General features: G+C 33.2%; 1 long non-coding RNA gene across 1 annotated transcript; it reads left to right on the top strand.

Annotated features, from left to right (window-relative positions):
* Window positions 1-1069: 1069 nt before the first annotated feature.
* Window positions 1070-15370, top strand: LOC114374424. Its single transcript, XR_003658564.1, has 2 exons — window positions 1070-1542; window positions 14786-15370. It is a non-coding gene; the product is annotated as an uncharacterized LOC114374424 (long non-coding RNA).
* Window positions 15371-15977: the final 607 nt, after the last annotated feature.

Here is a 15977-nt window from a genome sequence, read left to right on the forward strand (position 1 = left end):
CCTCTTACATTATTCATTCTTCTAAGATGGTACCTGACACTAAAAGAATTATTCTTTATCTTATTGTTTATTATTTTAAAATCTAATAGTTGTAATAATGAGTAAGTAATCTTAATTATTTTTTAAAATAATTTTACTTATTAGTATTTTATGAATGAATAAGTCAATTAAGAGTAACTTATTATTCTTTTAACAAAAATGCCTCATTTTATATTATTGGCTTACTAAATTGATGAGTTATAGTCAATGATAAAAAAAATCAATAATGCAGTAAAAAAAAGATTAAAAAAATCAATAATTGAAATTGTAATTAAATGCATGTACATGCATAATAAATTATTTTATATAAATTACAATAGTTAAATTTTTATTTTATTACTTAAAAGAAAGTGACGTAAAATTGGCGTAAAATATTTTATTTTTTATAAGTAAATGAACTCTCGATTCTTCAGAGAGAGAGAGAGAGAAAAGACTTGATTGAATATTACATTAAAGGAATGCCAACGTTAGGCGCAAGTTGTGCCAGATCTAGAGGTTAGTGTGGCTAACAAAAGTAGTAAAATTAGCCAGCAGCCACATAAAGGGTAAATATTTTATTAACAAATATGATTTCCAGTATTAGATCGATATACAATCGTGGAGTTGAAGTGCATTGCAATTCTATTATAGATCATTATTTTAATCTTAAATCTTAATTATGCACATGCAAAGGTTGCTTAGCAGCTTATCCTCTCATTGACTACACCTCATATAGGTGCACGATGCACTTCGTTGTCATCATAATTCAAAACACATTCCATGGTAAGAATATAAAAATCATTGTCTGCCGTCTCTCCGACTTGGATATTATCTTGAAGAAATTATTAATCCGAATCATTACATGTCCAATATTTCAGTGAAATTTTAAATTATAGGTATTCAAATTATTTAATTTATAAAAAATAATGAGTAACACTTGATAACATATTACATGTTGTATAACAATTTATTGAGACTATGATGTATAATAGTCTTAGATCACTTCGTAATTTCTCATTAGCCTTAGTGCACCGCATGAACATATATATAAGTAACTAGAAATTTTTCTTATGAGGCCTATATCAACCAGTCTTTTGAACCTTAGATATATATACCTATCGAGATAATTTGAGAATCCCAGGAAAATGGTGCAACTCAAGATCGTAGCCTTAACCTTGCTGGTGTTCTAGTGGTCATGGTGGAGCTTTGAGGGTGCAGTTGGAGACCCTCAACTCCTTTTACTCACATCGGAGTGCAGCGGATTCACGGTACCGAACTTGTCCAATTTCTACCAAAATCTAAACGCAAGTTTGGAAGACCTGAGAGCACAGGTGAGCAACCAAAGCCAACACTTCGCCAAAGCTCAATCAACTAGCTGAACCCTGTCTACGCCGTGTTCCAATGCAGGAACTACCTCTCCAACAATGACTGCGCCACCTGCTTTGTCGCCATTGCCACCAAATCCGTGACTGCTCCACTGGAACCAACAACAGTGCCCGTCGTTTATGGCGGCTGCTTCCTCAGGTACACATTCATCTAATATTTGTTCAATATTCTATTCTTATATGGCTGCTAATTCAAAAATGATTTTTTGATACTCTTGGTGTGTACCCTTTGAGAGAAAAGAAAGAATTTTAAGTAACAAATAGAGGGGTACAAAATGAGTAGGACTGAGTTTTAAACATGTAAAAAAGAAACAGTGTGCTTAGATCAAATGTCACAAGATTGTTCCAACTTAATTAGTATATTGAGTTTAAATTTTGGATATTTAACTACTTAAGTATTTGAAGAGAATGAGTTTTCACACTTACGTTTTCTTCCTGTAGAAGATACATATGATTTATAAAAAAAAAAAAAAACAAACTATAGACTTCTCTCTATATTTTTCTCTTTTTAAACATAGACTTTTCTCTTTATTTTTCTTAGTTTTTTATTTCTCTCCTTTTTATTGTCTAAAAAATTAAAGGTTAAATTAACACAAATTACAAACAAACTAGATGTTTATAGATTATCGATCGAGACTGTGTGGATTAGACTTTTTAGATATGTTTTCATTACAAGAACATGTAAGTTGGTAGTTCATGAAACTAAGTCAGAATTGACTTTGATGGTTAATGCTTTCAAATGTGTTTCACTCTTAGGTAAGAGAGCAATGACGTACTTCTTCGACCACTTCATTAATTTCTAGCAGTTACAAGCTTTGTGGAAATCAGTTTGTAGATGTGTTAGTAATAGCAACCAAAATTCTAAATGAAATGAGAGAAATCACACACACACAAACACAAGAGATTTAACGAGGTTTGACAAGTATGCCTACATCCTTGGGAGCAGAGTGACAGTTTCTATTTCTTATTCATAAACAATAGGGTTACATCACAATATATAATATCACGTGTACCGTGAGCTTTACCTGTACCCTCAACCTGCTTCGTAACCCAACAACAGGTGACTTTTTCCCTCAGCTCCAACATTTTCCCAACCCATAAAATATGAGTCATGCACAACAATCTTCACCTTGGCGAATATTCAGCCCTGTGGAAGATAAATAGCAAATCCACGTTGGTCTTTTGGGTTGGGGGTCTTGTCACATCTAGCACTAAGCAACATTCAACAAGTCCAAGCAACGCTTGAACCTATCAGTTGTGATCGCCTTGGTTAACATATCAATTGCATCCTCTAATGTATGAACCCTTCTAAGCAAAATCTGACCAAATGTTATCAACTCCCTGATCTTTTCTAAATCAATAACACTCAGACTATCACAATGCAACTAAACTCCACCTTACTCAATGCCTAGTTCCTTCACTAGCTCCACCTTGCTAGCCTCTACTACTGACATGTACTCCACTTCAATTGTTGACATTTCCACAAGTGATTGAATAATGAACTTCCAATAAACTGGTCCACTTGCAAGAGTAAAGACATATCCTATTGTAGACTTTTTATCATCTAGATCACCAACATAGTCAGAATCCACATACCTTATGACCAAAGGATCACCCTGCTGACTACCAAACATAATACCACGACCGATTGTACCCTTCATTGCCTCCCAATGTCGCATGCCTGGGTTACACATAGACTTGCAAACTTGGCTTACATCATCTGCCAAATTCGGTCTAGTGCACACCATTGCATACATCAAGCAACCAACTGCACTGGCATAAGGAACTTTTTACATGTAATATTTGTCTTCAGACATTTATCTATAGAAAGCTTAAAGTGTTTTGAGTACTCACAGGCTTCACATTGTTCATAATGAACATGTCTAACACCTTCTCAAAATAACCCTGTTGTGAGAGCCACAATCATTTGGATTTCTTGTCCCTGTGAATCTCCATCCTAAGAATTGTTTGGGCAGGACCCAAGTCTTTCATTTCAAACTCCTTGCTTAACAATGATTTCAACTCATTCACATCATACAAATGGTTACCAAAAATCAACATATCATCAATATATAGTAGTAAAAAAATATAAAAGAGCCATCATCAAGGCTTGTCACATAAATACAACAATCACACTTACATCGCCTGTAGCCAATCCAAACATGTAGGAATCAAACTGCTTGTATCATTGCCTTGGAGACTGCTTCAATCCATACATTGGCCCTTTCAACTTACAAACCAACTGATCTGGTCCACCTTTAGTAAACCCCTGTGGCTGCTTAATGTAAATTTGCTCCTCTAGATCACCGTGAAGAAAGGTTGTCATTACATCCATCTGCTCCAAGTGCATCTCATGACTAGTTACCAAGGCTAGCACAATCTTGATAGAAGTTTGTCTCACGACTAGGGAAAAAATCTCATCATACTCAACCCCTTTTTGTTGTGCATACCCATTTTGCTACTAGGCGAGCTTTAGGTCTTGGACTGCATGGTTTTGCACTGTCAGGAATTACCAACAACTTGCCTAGGTCCACCTGAACCTCCATGGAGTTGGGGAAAGCTCTATCAAACACTACCATAGTTGTATTAATTATCTTAGAAACTAGACCCCAAGACTTGAACCCCTTCACACCTTTGGAATAACCTATGAAAACACATTTTTTATACTTTGGATCAAATTTAGGTCTTTCATCACTAGATATATGCACAAAATCAGAACACTCCACACTACAAGGAAGATGACTTTTACCTACAGTCAAAATCTATCACTAGAAGTCCAAAATCCGTAGGTAGATGTATAAAGGACTTTGTCCTACAGACGTTTTTTGCGTCAACTTTGAGGGATATACAGTGACAACTAATAGTCTGTCACTATAGGCTTTACCTATGGATATATTTTTACCTACAGTCAAATTTAACTATCACTATAAGTAACACCTACTATTTCAAATGTGTAGGTAAAAGATATTAATTTATACATATAATCTCTAACTATAGGTAAAAGTCAATTTACTTGTACCTACGGTCTTCTGTAGGTATATGTCATATAATAATAATAAAACTAGTTCCTAATTACACTCTTTGTTGATTATAATTTTTAATTAAATATACATGAGCTTATTATTATGCTGCACAAAGTTAGAGATCTGCTACAACATGGCCTTTGAAAAGTTACAACAACCTGCTACATACAATTAAATTTTTGTTAGCCTAATTTGTGATTATTGTAACTAGATTGTGTGCTTTTTAACATATTGCAGCCCTTGATCCATTGTCATTGTGAAATGATCTAGCATTAGTAGTGCTATAGAAAATTTTCCAATTCACTTTGCCTTATTTTTTAGTACCATGTGCATAGTCCTTCCTAAGTGTATATTTTTGGTGCACCATGACCCTCTTTACATGGAGGGAATCATCACTAAAATGTAACAAGTTTCTAAATTTCTAAATGTATAAAAGAGTTAATTCGAGTTGCTGGACAAATAGACAAAGTAAAAACCAAACACTTGAACATTTTGTCGCCGGCTCACATCTTCATTACCATCTAAATCATGTTCCTGAAATAACATTTTGTCACCGGCTCGCATCTTCATTACCATCTAAATTTCAACTAACCTCTAGTTAAGATTGTTTGTAGTTTGATGATCTTTACTGGTAGAACCATTTGTAGGTACCTAAATTAAAAGAATGTTTTTTCTTTGTAAAGTATCATATCATAGTTAAATCGTTGAATAAGTAGAATTATAAATTCATACCTCTTGATCTATAGCTTCTAAGACTTGATTAATTTGTGGATCTTCTGCAAATCGTACTTTAAGCACAGCTACAAGGTTTCCAAGCAAATTCTCCAACTTTTGAATTTTATTGTTTGCATAAGAGCTTTGAGATGAACTTGCTTGATGTGGAAGCTTGCCAAGACAATGCACACGTCCTCTTTTTTTAGGTCCTTTGACTTTTGAATATATATCATTTGTCCAATTAGTAGAATCTTGGGTGCTTTGTAAATTTTGCGAACTCTCTGCTTCAACCATTTTCTTTTTTAGTTCATCCTACATAAATACACCTTATAAATTATTATCATACATCAATATCCTGAATACTTCAATATCACTAAACAAAACTCATCTCCACATTAGTTACTCCCCCTCACCCCATAACCTTCTATTAGAAAATTGAGCAAAAGAAAGAAAAAGTATTGAAATAAAAATTAAAATTCTTACAATTATAATAGCAGCCTTTTCAGTAACAATGCTTCCATCTTTTCGAGTTCGACTGTCAATATAAATTTTTGCCCTAGAAGGTTGCACTCCCTTAGCCTTTGTTGTCTAACATTAGTTTAAAAAAATCAATCATCCTATTTGTATTAAGCAATTTAATAATAAAAAATATAAAAAAGATAAACCATCTCATGAATCCGTCTTGGAAGATTATTGGTTCCCATGCAATGCAAATCTTCATATTTTGAGCGGCTCCTTTTGTTGATGTTGTTTATTTTCTATAACCAACAAATATAGAAAGTCAATAATAAAAATAAACATATAATATATAATTTTTATGTTAGCAAAAGGTTGGTGACATTGTCATGTATACCTGTCCTTTCTCAAAGCACCAATAATGTACTAAATCACGATATTGAGAAGGATCAACCCTTGGATCTGGGATGTGAGCAACCATTTCCTCCTTAGTTTTGCTCTCATCATATCCTTTTGATTTCAGTTCATATTTAAATTGCCTCCATTTCAGACTCATGTCATCAATCAATATTTTCTTTGTTTGTTAAATTAATTCAAGAACAAATCGAAACTTACTCTATTATGAGTATCATTAACAAACAAAAAAGATCATTTTGTTAGACATTAGAAGACATAAAATTTTATAAGAAGCAAGATGAAACAACACTTATAAAGTTTTATACCAGACTTGAATTAATTCAACCATGTCAGTAATATAGTCCTTAGACATGTCTTTCCAGCTAAGAAAATTAATAGGAGCACATTGGTGTCTCCTTACCAAGCTCCCAATTGCATTCAGTAGAGTTTTCCCTTCCTAACCCATAGGATTGCCCCAATGATCTACTTCAACAAGTATGAATTCTCCATCTAGCGAGTCCCACACATCTAGTATATGTGTATAACCTCTGGTTTTCTTTTTACCTAAATCATTCATGGATATGACATTTATCAAACACACACACACACAGATTTGAACTATATGGAAAAAAGAAACTCACTAGTAAATTTAATCTTATCATATTCTAAAAGATATTCAACTCAAACAGAATTGTACATATAATTCTAACCCAAAAAAGCATATGTGTATAAATACCTTTAGTTGAACTTTCACTTGCACTTTCAAGAGAAGTATGAGACTGAACATAACTATATTCTTGTATGTGTTATTCTCTTTGTGATTGTTGATATAGTTGATAAACAATTGTGTTATAAATAATTTGATATAAAATAAAGAAATTAAGTTAATAAAATCTTTATACCTCCTTCAAATTGTGCATTTTCTTCAAGTATAGAGTTGTTATTTTGGTTCACTTCAGTAGAGCTTTCAATTGATTGCTCTTTTGCTTGTGATTGACCATCATTCTGAATGATATTCAACTTTCTGCGCTTTCCCACAGTATGCTGAATAAACCAATCCAAAAAATAAAATAAAATAAAAATTAAATATAACTATATTATTGACTATGATTTTTTTAAACACCATGCCAAAAAAATAAAAGAAGAATAAAGTAATTACCTAAAATGCGAATTTAGATTGCTTGTAAGCTATTTTTTCACCAATCTCCAATCACCAAGAATCAAACTATTAAGGAAACAACGAAACAAATTTTGATAAAAAAAAAACGGATAGCATCATTATATTGTGAGTGATTTTTATACATAACAAAAAATAAACACAAGAGTAATGAATAATAAGAACAAAAAACTAAAGAAAGGAATAAGAGTATATAAATGTGACAAAATGTTCAATACATGTATACTCAAAATATAACCAAATGTTCAAATAGAACAAATAAAAACAAATCAAAAGAAGTCTGCATCGCTCTCATCATCATCTATATAATTATCATCCTTGTCATGTGGTAAAATGTTCTCCATAGGTATTGTAACTTCAATGATATCATCACTACCATCGGCTGCTGCTCTGATCAAATCATTATGATTTATCTCTTGTAAGACTTGTTCATTCCCTTGATCCATGTCATTGGATTGCTCATCAGCCATATCATATACATCTCTGATTTTAGCATGCACAACAACAAGCCAACCATTTTTTGTTTTATTCTCCACATAGAATACTTTCTTAGCTTGAGATGCAAAAAAAAAATGGATCATCACATATATCATTCCCTGTATGTTGCAAATAATTGAAATTCACTAATGTCATATCGAAGTTATCAATTTTGCAGCCCCTGTTTATATCAACCCAATCACACTTGAAAAGTATAGCCTTATATTTTCCTGAATAATCCAATTGAATTATATCTGTTAGTGCACCATAGTAGTGGATTTCTCCCTCCTTTGGGTTTTTATCTCTTGAACTGGCATAACTTAATGTCTTAACAGTTACAACAATGCCACTGTTTTGAGTCTTCAAGCACCTTTCACGTGTCTTTGTATGAAATCTAACTCCATTAACAATGTACCCACTATATCTTCTCACTATTTCTAGTGGACCACGAGCTAACCACTTGATATCATTTGTCACTAGAGTGCTGTCTTGCTCTTCCAATCGAGCAACCTACCACAATTTTATTTCAAATGGTTAAAATTTTAAATGAATGCAAAATTTAATATTATTGATGCTTCCTAAACTTACTCTTTCACAGAACCAATCTGGAAATTCTTTACTATGAATTTTGTCAACTTCATATGGAGATAATCGATGATTTTGTCTCTTGATAAGATCAGTATGAGCTCTATGTAAAAAAGGTTAGAAAAAGTAAGCATTATCATTGATAGAAAGATATTATACAAATAGCAGCATTATCAGAAAAGCTCAAACTTTAGACACTATTAGCACCATCAACCATTGGATTGTGTCCCTATTCATCCTCTTAATATATAAATTTCTCGTTATTGGATTATGTCCCTATTCATCCTCTTAATATATAAATTGATGTGTTCTTAATCAATGTCATAATATGATTCTTTGGCAGCATATTACCTTAGTAGTCATCTTGAGTATAAGAAAATAGAGAAGTGAGAGTGCAATTATGTTTGGAATAGATACAGCAATAGGCTGTAAACAATTCTTAACAGCACAAATAGTAAATAGTCAAGTTGATGTCTCCAAGGAACAAGAATAATGAAATGGATGCTGGAGACTTTGGAAGTAGAAAAGGAAAATCTGACATCAATTTAGAATTGTAGATATAGATTGATTTGAAAGTGATCTATCATTTGGCATCAAATGTTGTTACTATAGCAACTTCTCATGGAAACTAAATAGATTTTGGCTTAATTGAGAAAATGCTTGTTACACTCTTCATTTACATGAGCTCTTTGTTAAAAGTAATGAGTGCTGTAGAATAAATGATGCATGTTAATATCCCTCCGAATATTTGCTCCTTCAGATTTTTTATGAAATATATTCTTGTATGGTTTTGTTTTCCTAGGCTGGCCAACACTTCTAAGTTCATGTTAATATCCCTCCGAATATTTGTTCCTTCTGAATTTTATAATGAAATAGCATCGCTGATAAGAACAAAGAAGAAAACACTATCTTTTCTTTTGCTGAAAATACATCAACAATACATGTACACTATCTTCCTGCCACTGAAATTTCTACAAAAGTTTTTGTTGGCCATTTTTTGAATAAATAATTTTATTAACTGTAATATTGTAATTGAGGGGCTAAAATCCAAAGAAGACGAACTAATAACTAAAGCAACCCCATCTAAATGAAATTCCAAGAGAGGTAAGCCACTAAAGAAACAGAAGCAAAACCTGAAACAGAGCCAACAATCCACTGCTACAACTAGACTAGCACATTCCCTTCACTCAATCCTAGTAGAAAAAAAGACTTCCATAAAAGAAAAGGACATAACTAAATATAAATTAATAGGCATATGGTTCACCCTTATTCCTACAGTTCGTGTGAACATTGCACGCTAGGAAAATTCCAATCCAAGCAAATAAATGATCTATTGCGTATTCAAGTAAAATATTAAGCAAAAACCGAAACCTAAACACACAAGATACAACTACGAAGTAGATCCACATCAGCAAGAGCAAATGAAGTCAAAAGAATTTTGATCCAGAAAACACAACAGAAGTAACCAAAAACAGCATGTAAGCACAAAAATTCATCCAAAATATCAGGTGAAACACACAAATCGCAGAATCAGTGGTCAAAATGCACCTTGCGCAAACAAAACGCTATTTAAAGGGGAAGCGGTTCGGTGGTGGAGCAAAGGCAGAAGCAGGAAGTGAATCACGAAAGAGCTTCAGTGAAGAAGGAAGCTTTTATATTCAGTAAAGAGAGCTAAATGAGAGTGAAATGAAACTCAAATGCAAATGAAATTTCGACTTGGACAACGCCGCATATGGAATTCCATGGGACTGCCAGAATTTATGGGCCCTTTTCCTTTGTGTTAGAGCCAAACTTGTGTGAAATGAAAACGGAGTTGTAGCTGGTCATGTTTTATGGGCTTTTAAAAAGAAAATATATTTGCAACTAATAATGAAAAATTTAAGCTGATTAAATCATGCAAGCATTACTTTAGCAGTAAATTAGGTGAAAGAAAGCAACCAAAAACTAGCTAGCTCTCGTTAAATCATGTTCCAAAAGTTCATCAAATTGATAATTTAAAAAATTAAAAATCACATCAAAACTTTTTTTTTTTTGTAATGAGTGTTTTAAAAATATTACTTGATAGTATTTTTTTAAAATGTTAACTTATATCTTTTTATGTTTTTTTACTCTTAATAATTTATTAGTTATTCTTATTCAATAAATTATTATTTTATAATTTAATAAATTAATTTTTTAGTTTTTAATTAACTTTTAAGTTAATTTTATCCCAGGTAACTTATGTTTAAAGTTCTAAATGTATAACTTTTATATTATTATAATTTTTAAACTATCATTTGAGGTTATACCTACACCAACCAATGGTAGGTATAAGACTTTTTGAGGTTATACCTACACCAATCAATTATAGGCATAAGTTTTATGAAGTTTTATCTACACTGTTCTTTTGTAGGTAGTAATCCTTGAGTTTTACCTACACTAATCAATCATAGGCACAAGTTTTTTTGGAGCTTTACCTACACAATGTAGTTGTAGGTAGAAGTCTTTTTTTAGTTTTAATGAATTTGCCTACACCAAATAATGGTTGGTACAAACTGTTAAGTTTTACCTACATTAGTCAAGTGTAGGTAGAAATACTTTTGAGATTTACCTACACTAATTCATGTCTGTGGGAAAAGGCGTCCGTAGGCATAGGTTATTTTTCTTGTAGTGCCAATATTATCAAATTATTAAAATCAACGAGGTGAGGTTATCTGCCTAAACTTCCTTTGCAACTTTCCCGTCAATGATGCTCATGTTGATTGATTGAGTAGATAGCATGCCATATTTACCGTTTCAGCCTAAAAGCCTTTAGAAAGGCTAGCTTGCAACCTTAGACATGGAACCCTATCAATAAAAGACTTATTCATCTTCTCTACAACACCATTCTGTTATGGTGTTTTTCGCATTAAGAAATGTCTCTGAATGTCGTGTTCCTCACTGAATTTCTAAAACAACGAGTCTGTGTATTCTAAGTCATTATCGGACCTCAAGTACTTGATTTTTCTGCCCGTTTTGTTCTTTACCTCAACCTTCCACAACTTGAACTTCTAAAAGACTTCAGATTTCTATTTCATGAAGTACACCCAAACCTTGCGAGAAAAATCATCAATGAATGTCACAAAGTAGTGAGTACCACCCAAGGATGAATCTCTAGTAGGACCCCACACATTTGTATGCACATAATATAGAATCCCCTTGGTGGTATGCTCCGTAGCTTTAAACCACACTTTTGTTTCTTTTCCAAGCACACAATACTCACAAAAGTCTAACTTGCAACTCCGAACTCCTTTCAAGAGTTCTCGCTTATGAAGACCTATCATCCCACGCTCATTGAGAGGACTCAAACACAGGTGCCACAATTTGGTAGTATCATCATCAAACTCAACAGATGCAACTCAACCTACAACTATGCTCCCAAGTAGCCTATAAAGGTTTTCTACAATCCATTGTGTTTTCATCACAATCAATGCCCCCTTACACACTCAGAGGGTATCCCAATCTTTATCCTGAAACCATTGACATACAAGGTACCAAATGAGATCAAATTCTTCCTCAACTCAGGAATGTGTCGGACATCACACAACGTTCTCACTCCACTATCATCCATAGCAATCTTCACTTGTCCCATTCTAACAACAACACACGCTTTATCGTTACCTATATAGACACCACAAAATCGTATGACTTGTATGTGGTGAACCAGTCCTTGTTGGGAGTCATATGGTAAGAACATCTAAAATTAAGAATCCATGCATTTGTCAACTGACTGCATGAATCAGAGAGAACATCTCCCTCACTATAGTAGACATCTCCCTCAGTATAGTAGTTTGAATTGTCAGTCTCTCCCACATTTGCTAAGTGGGATGCCATTTCACCAGATTTCTTCAACTCTGGGCAATCCCCCTTGAAATGACTCTTCTAGTTGCATTTGTAGCACTCTATTGTTTTCTTGTGTTCTCTGGACTTGGACTTCTTCCCCTACCTACCACCAGAACACTTGCCTTGTGTCCTTCGACATTCATGTTTCCTCTTCACATACAGACCATCGTCTTGCGTACTCCCCACTGCAGCCCTGTTGAGAATGAGACATATATATACATGTAGCTTGTATCTCCTCAAGACTGATTGAGTCTTTCCCGTAAGTGAAGGTCATCACCAAAATATTCACAAGAAAATGGCAAAGAACACAACAAAATACATGTCTTATCCTCGTCCTTAATCTTCATCTCCAACCTTGCCAAATCGTCGATATGGTTATTGAAGGCATTCACATGTTGTTGGAAATCCAAACCCTCCTACATCTTCAACTTATACAATTTTTGCTTTAGATACAATTTATTCGTTAAAGATTTTGACATGTATTGACACTCCAATTTCTTCCATACCTCCCCCAGAGACTTCAACTCCATCACGTGATAGAGGACCTCATCTGCCAAACACAAGCGTATAGTTGTCATAACCCTCTCTTCCAACTCCTCCCAATCCAAAGCTTCCATATTATCAGGCTTTGATTTGCGCAACACCTTCAAAAGACTTTGTTGTGCCAACAAATCCTTAACTCACTTTTGCCACAATTCGAAATTCTAAGCGCCATCTAATACCAACTATTAGCAATAGCAACTGAAATTCTAAAGGGAATAAGAGAAATCACATGCACACATGCAAACACAAGAGATTTAATGAGGTTCGATAAGTGTGTCTACATTCTCTGGAGCATAGCGGCTATTTCTATTTCTTATTGATAAACAATAAGGTTACATCACAATATATAATATCACGGGTACCACGGGCTTTACCCGCACCCTCAACCCACCTCGTAACCCAACATGTGACCCTTACACTCTGATTCAACATTTGCTCGCCCTATAAAATATGAGTCAGGCACAACAAGATGGAAGCACTAGTTTTGGTGCACTAGTTTTGGTGCAGTTGGACAACAAGTGTAAATATTTTTATACTATCATTTAATTTTAAATTAACATGTATGATATGAATTGTTAACTTTTATAAGAACTATCCTATAAGTTATACCTTGTATGATTTCAAATTGATTGAGATGCACTGAAAAAAATTTACACTAGTGGTGAATAAAAATCCATGTCTAAAATTTAAGTAATAATAAAGAATATGTAAGTAAATTAAATCTAATAGTTAAGATTAATTACTTGTTACAATGATTAAATTTTAAGAAAGTGGATTGTTAAAATGAGAAATAAAAACATAAAAATATTTACTCATGGACCTAACTTTTTTTTTGGATAACTGCTCTTAGATGTAATTAACTTGATCTCTCCTCTCTGTCTCTTTATAGAGAGAGAGAGTTTGTTTCTCTAAATTGATAAGTTATAGACATTGATTAAAAATCAATAATTGAAATTCTAACTAAATGCATAACAACTTTTGAAATTATATAAATTCAAATAGTTAATTTTTTAATTAATAAATATAATTTTTTTATAAAAAAAATATACAATGACATCAATAAAGGTTAAATTAAGCCCTCGTGCATGCATCTACTTCAATCTCCACCACTAGACCGATACTAATAGAATAAAGTGAAACCATTCTTTACAGATCGAATAATAATAACACTATGATTTCTAATTTATAAACAGTTTCCAAAGACGAAAAAGTCAATAAGATTTGCACACTTCTTTTTTTAAGGTATAGGGCTAGTGCTATTTTTTTATTTGTTTTGTTTATTTTTTGTGAATGTGTTAATTTGTTTCCTTTTAAATTTTTTCTTATATGTTACATTTTGAAACTCTCCAGTAATTCAAAATCCAATTTTGCACGTGTAGTTATGTTAAAAACTAATTTTTTTTTTAAATATGCTTATTTATCAATTATAGTAATTTAGTAAATGATTTTTCATTTCAAAATATTTGAAAGATAAACTTTTAATAAAAAAAATATTATTATCAGTTTTTTTTATAAAAAAAACTATTGTTATAATTTCAAAAAGGCCTCACTTTAAAGTTTGCTTTATGCCTAATGCTAAAATTGAAATGTTGTTTTTTTGTGCAATTACGTAAGAGAGCTTCAGTACTACGAAGATATTTTGCTTTGTGTGGCTTGTGTTTTCTCAACAAAATATCGCATTGTTTTTTTTCTTTTATAGGCAAAATGATTTTATTATAAAAAACTTACTTGATCACAAGATGTGCAAAAGTCAGCAATAACATTGTATACATTCAAAATCACAATTTTTAAAAAATAGTATATTAATTAAACACATGCTATACTATTCTAAATGTTAACAAGGACAAATTAAAACTGGCTTATAATATTACACAACTAAACCTCCAGAAATACATATAAAAAAAGTGATTAAGTTGACTTTGAGACTAAGTACACACAAATTAAACCACATAATTAATATATATATATATATATATATATATATATATATATGTGTGTGTGTGTGTGTGTGTGTGTGTGAGAGAGATAACTGCTAAATAATTATACTTTGATAATAGAAAATTAAGTAAATTTGACTTTAAAATAATTATTTAACAGTTATTTGCGCTTAAATGTTAAAGAATTGATGTTTTAAAGGATTGTGACTGCAGATTTGAAAACTCGAGGTGTCAATAGCAAAACATGGGCAAATAACACAAAAAAGGAAGAAAACAGAAAAGGCTCAGCCCAGACTCACGCTTAGCGCACAACTCGCGCTAAGCGAGACAGGTGGCACAGGCGTTAAGCTCGAGGCTCGCGCTAAGCACGCAGCACAGCTGAGCAGCGTAACTAAAAACAAAACGCGCTAAGCGCACAGCCCGCGCTTAGCGCACGATCCAACAGAAGCAGCACGCGCTAAGGGCACGATCTGAACGCGCTAAGCGAGGGGCGCCGCGCTGAGCGACCCTGCGAAGGCCCAAAGCCCACTCCAGCAACTATAAATAGAGAGCTCAGCCAAGGGAAACGACACACCGAGTCTCAGAGTACTCCTATCACTACCTTAAGCCTGAGAACTCCTCCTCTCTTCTCTCTCTATCATTTGTATCCATTCTTTCTTTCACCCCTCTCATTATAAAGTCCTCATGGTCATGAGTGGCTAATCCCTTAGTTAGGGTCTAGCAGGCCTAAAAAGTCAAGCGATGTATGGTGTACTTTAGACTTATCAATGCAAAAGAAGTTCTTTCCAGGTTTTTCTATCCTATGATCTTTTCTGATTTTATCTTGCATCTTCATCTTATTATCCTTTTTAGGGGTTAGGCACTCGGAAGAGGGTAACATCTAATTGGAATTTAAGGAATTATGCATGTATCTGCTTTAGCGGTTAACCACTCGAAAGAGGGTGATCACAAATGGAACTAAAAGAAAGGATTTTATAAGAATTCATTACTAGACATAGAGTGACATTTCTTATGCCCATGCATTTTCCACAACATCTAGAATTAACTCTTCATGCATTTTTCTTACGGAATCTTTTCAAAAGAATTTGAGAGATAGGTAATTAAAATAGGCTTGTTATCATGAGGAATCAAAGGCAAGTAAATGGATAGATGTGGGTAGGATAAATCTAACTTCATTGATTAAGAAAAATTATGAATTCATACATCCTAGGCAATTAAGGCATGCTAGGTCCTAACACTTGCATCTCATTGAAATTTTCATTTTATTTTACTTCTTTGTGCTTAATTATAATTCATTGTCATTCTTCTACTTCTTCTTTTATTATTCTTCCCTTATAAATTGAAAGTTATCCAATATAAGTACAACACAAAATTCCTGTGAATTCGACACTCAGACTTCCGAGGT

Source organism: Glycine soja, chromosome 11, assembly GCF_004193775.1.
Source record: "Glycine soja cultivar W05 chromosome 11, ASM419377v2, whole genome shotgun sequence".
NCBI lineage: Eukaryota > Viridiplantae > Streptophyta > Magnoliopsida > Fabales > Fabaceae > Glycine > Glycine soja.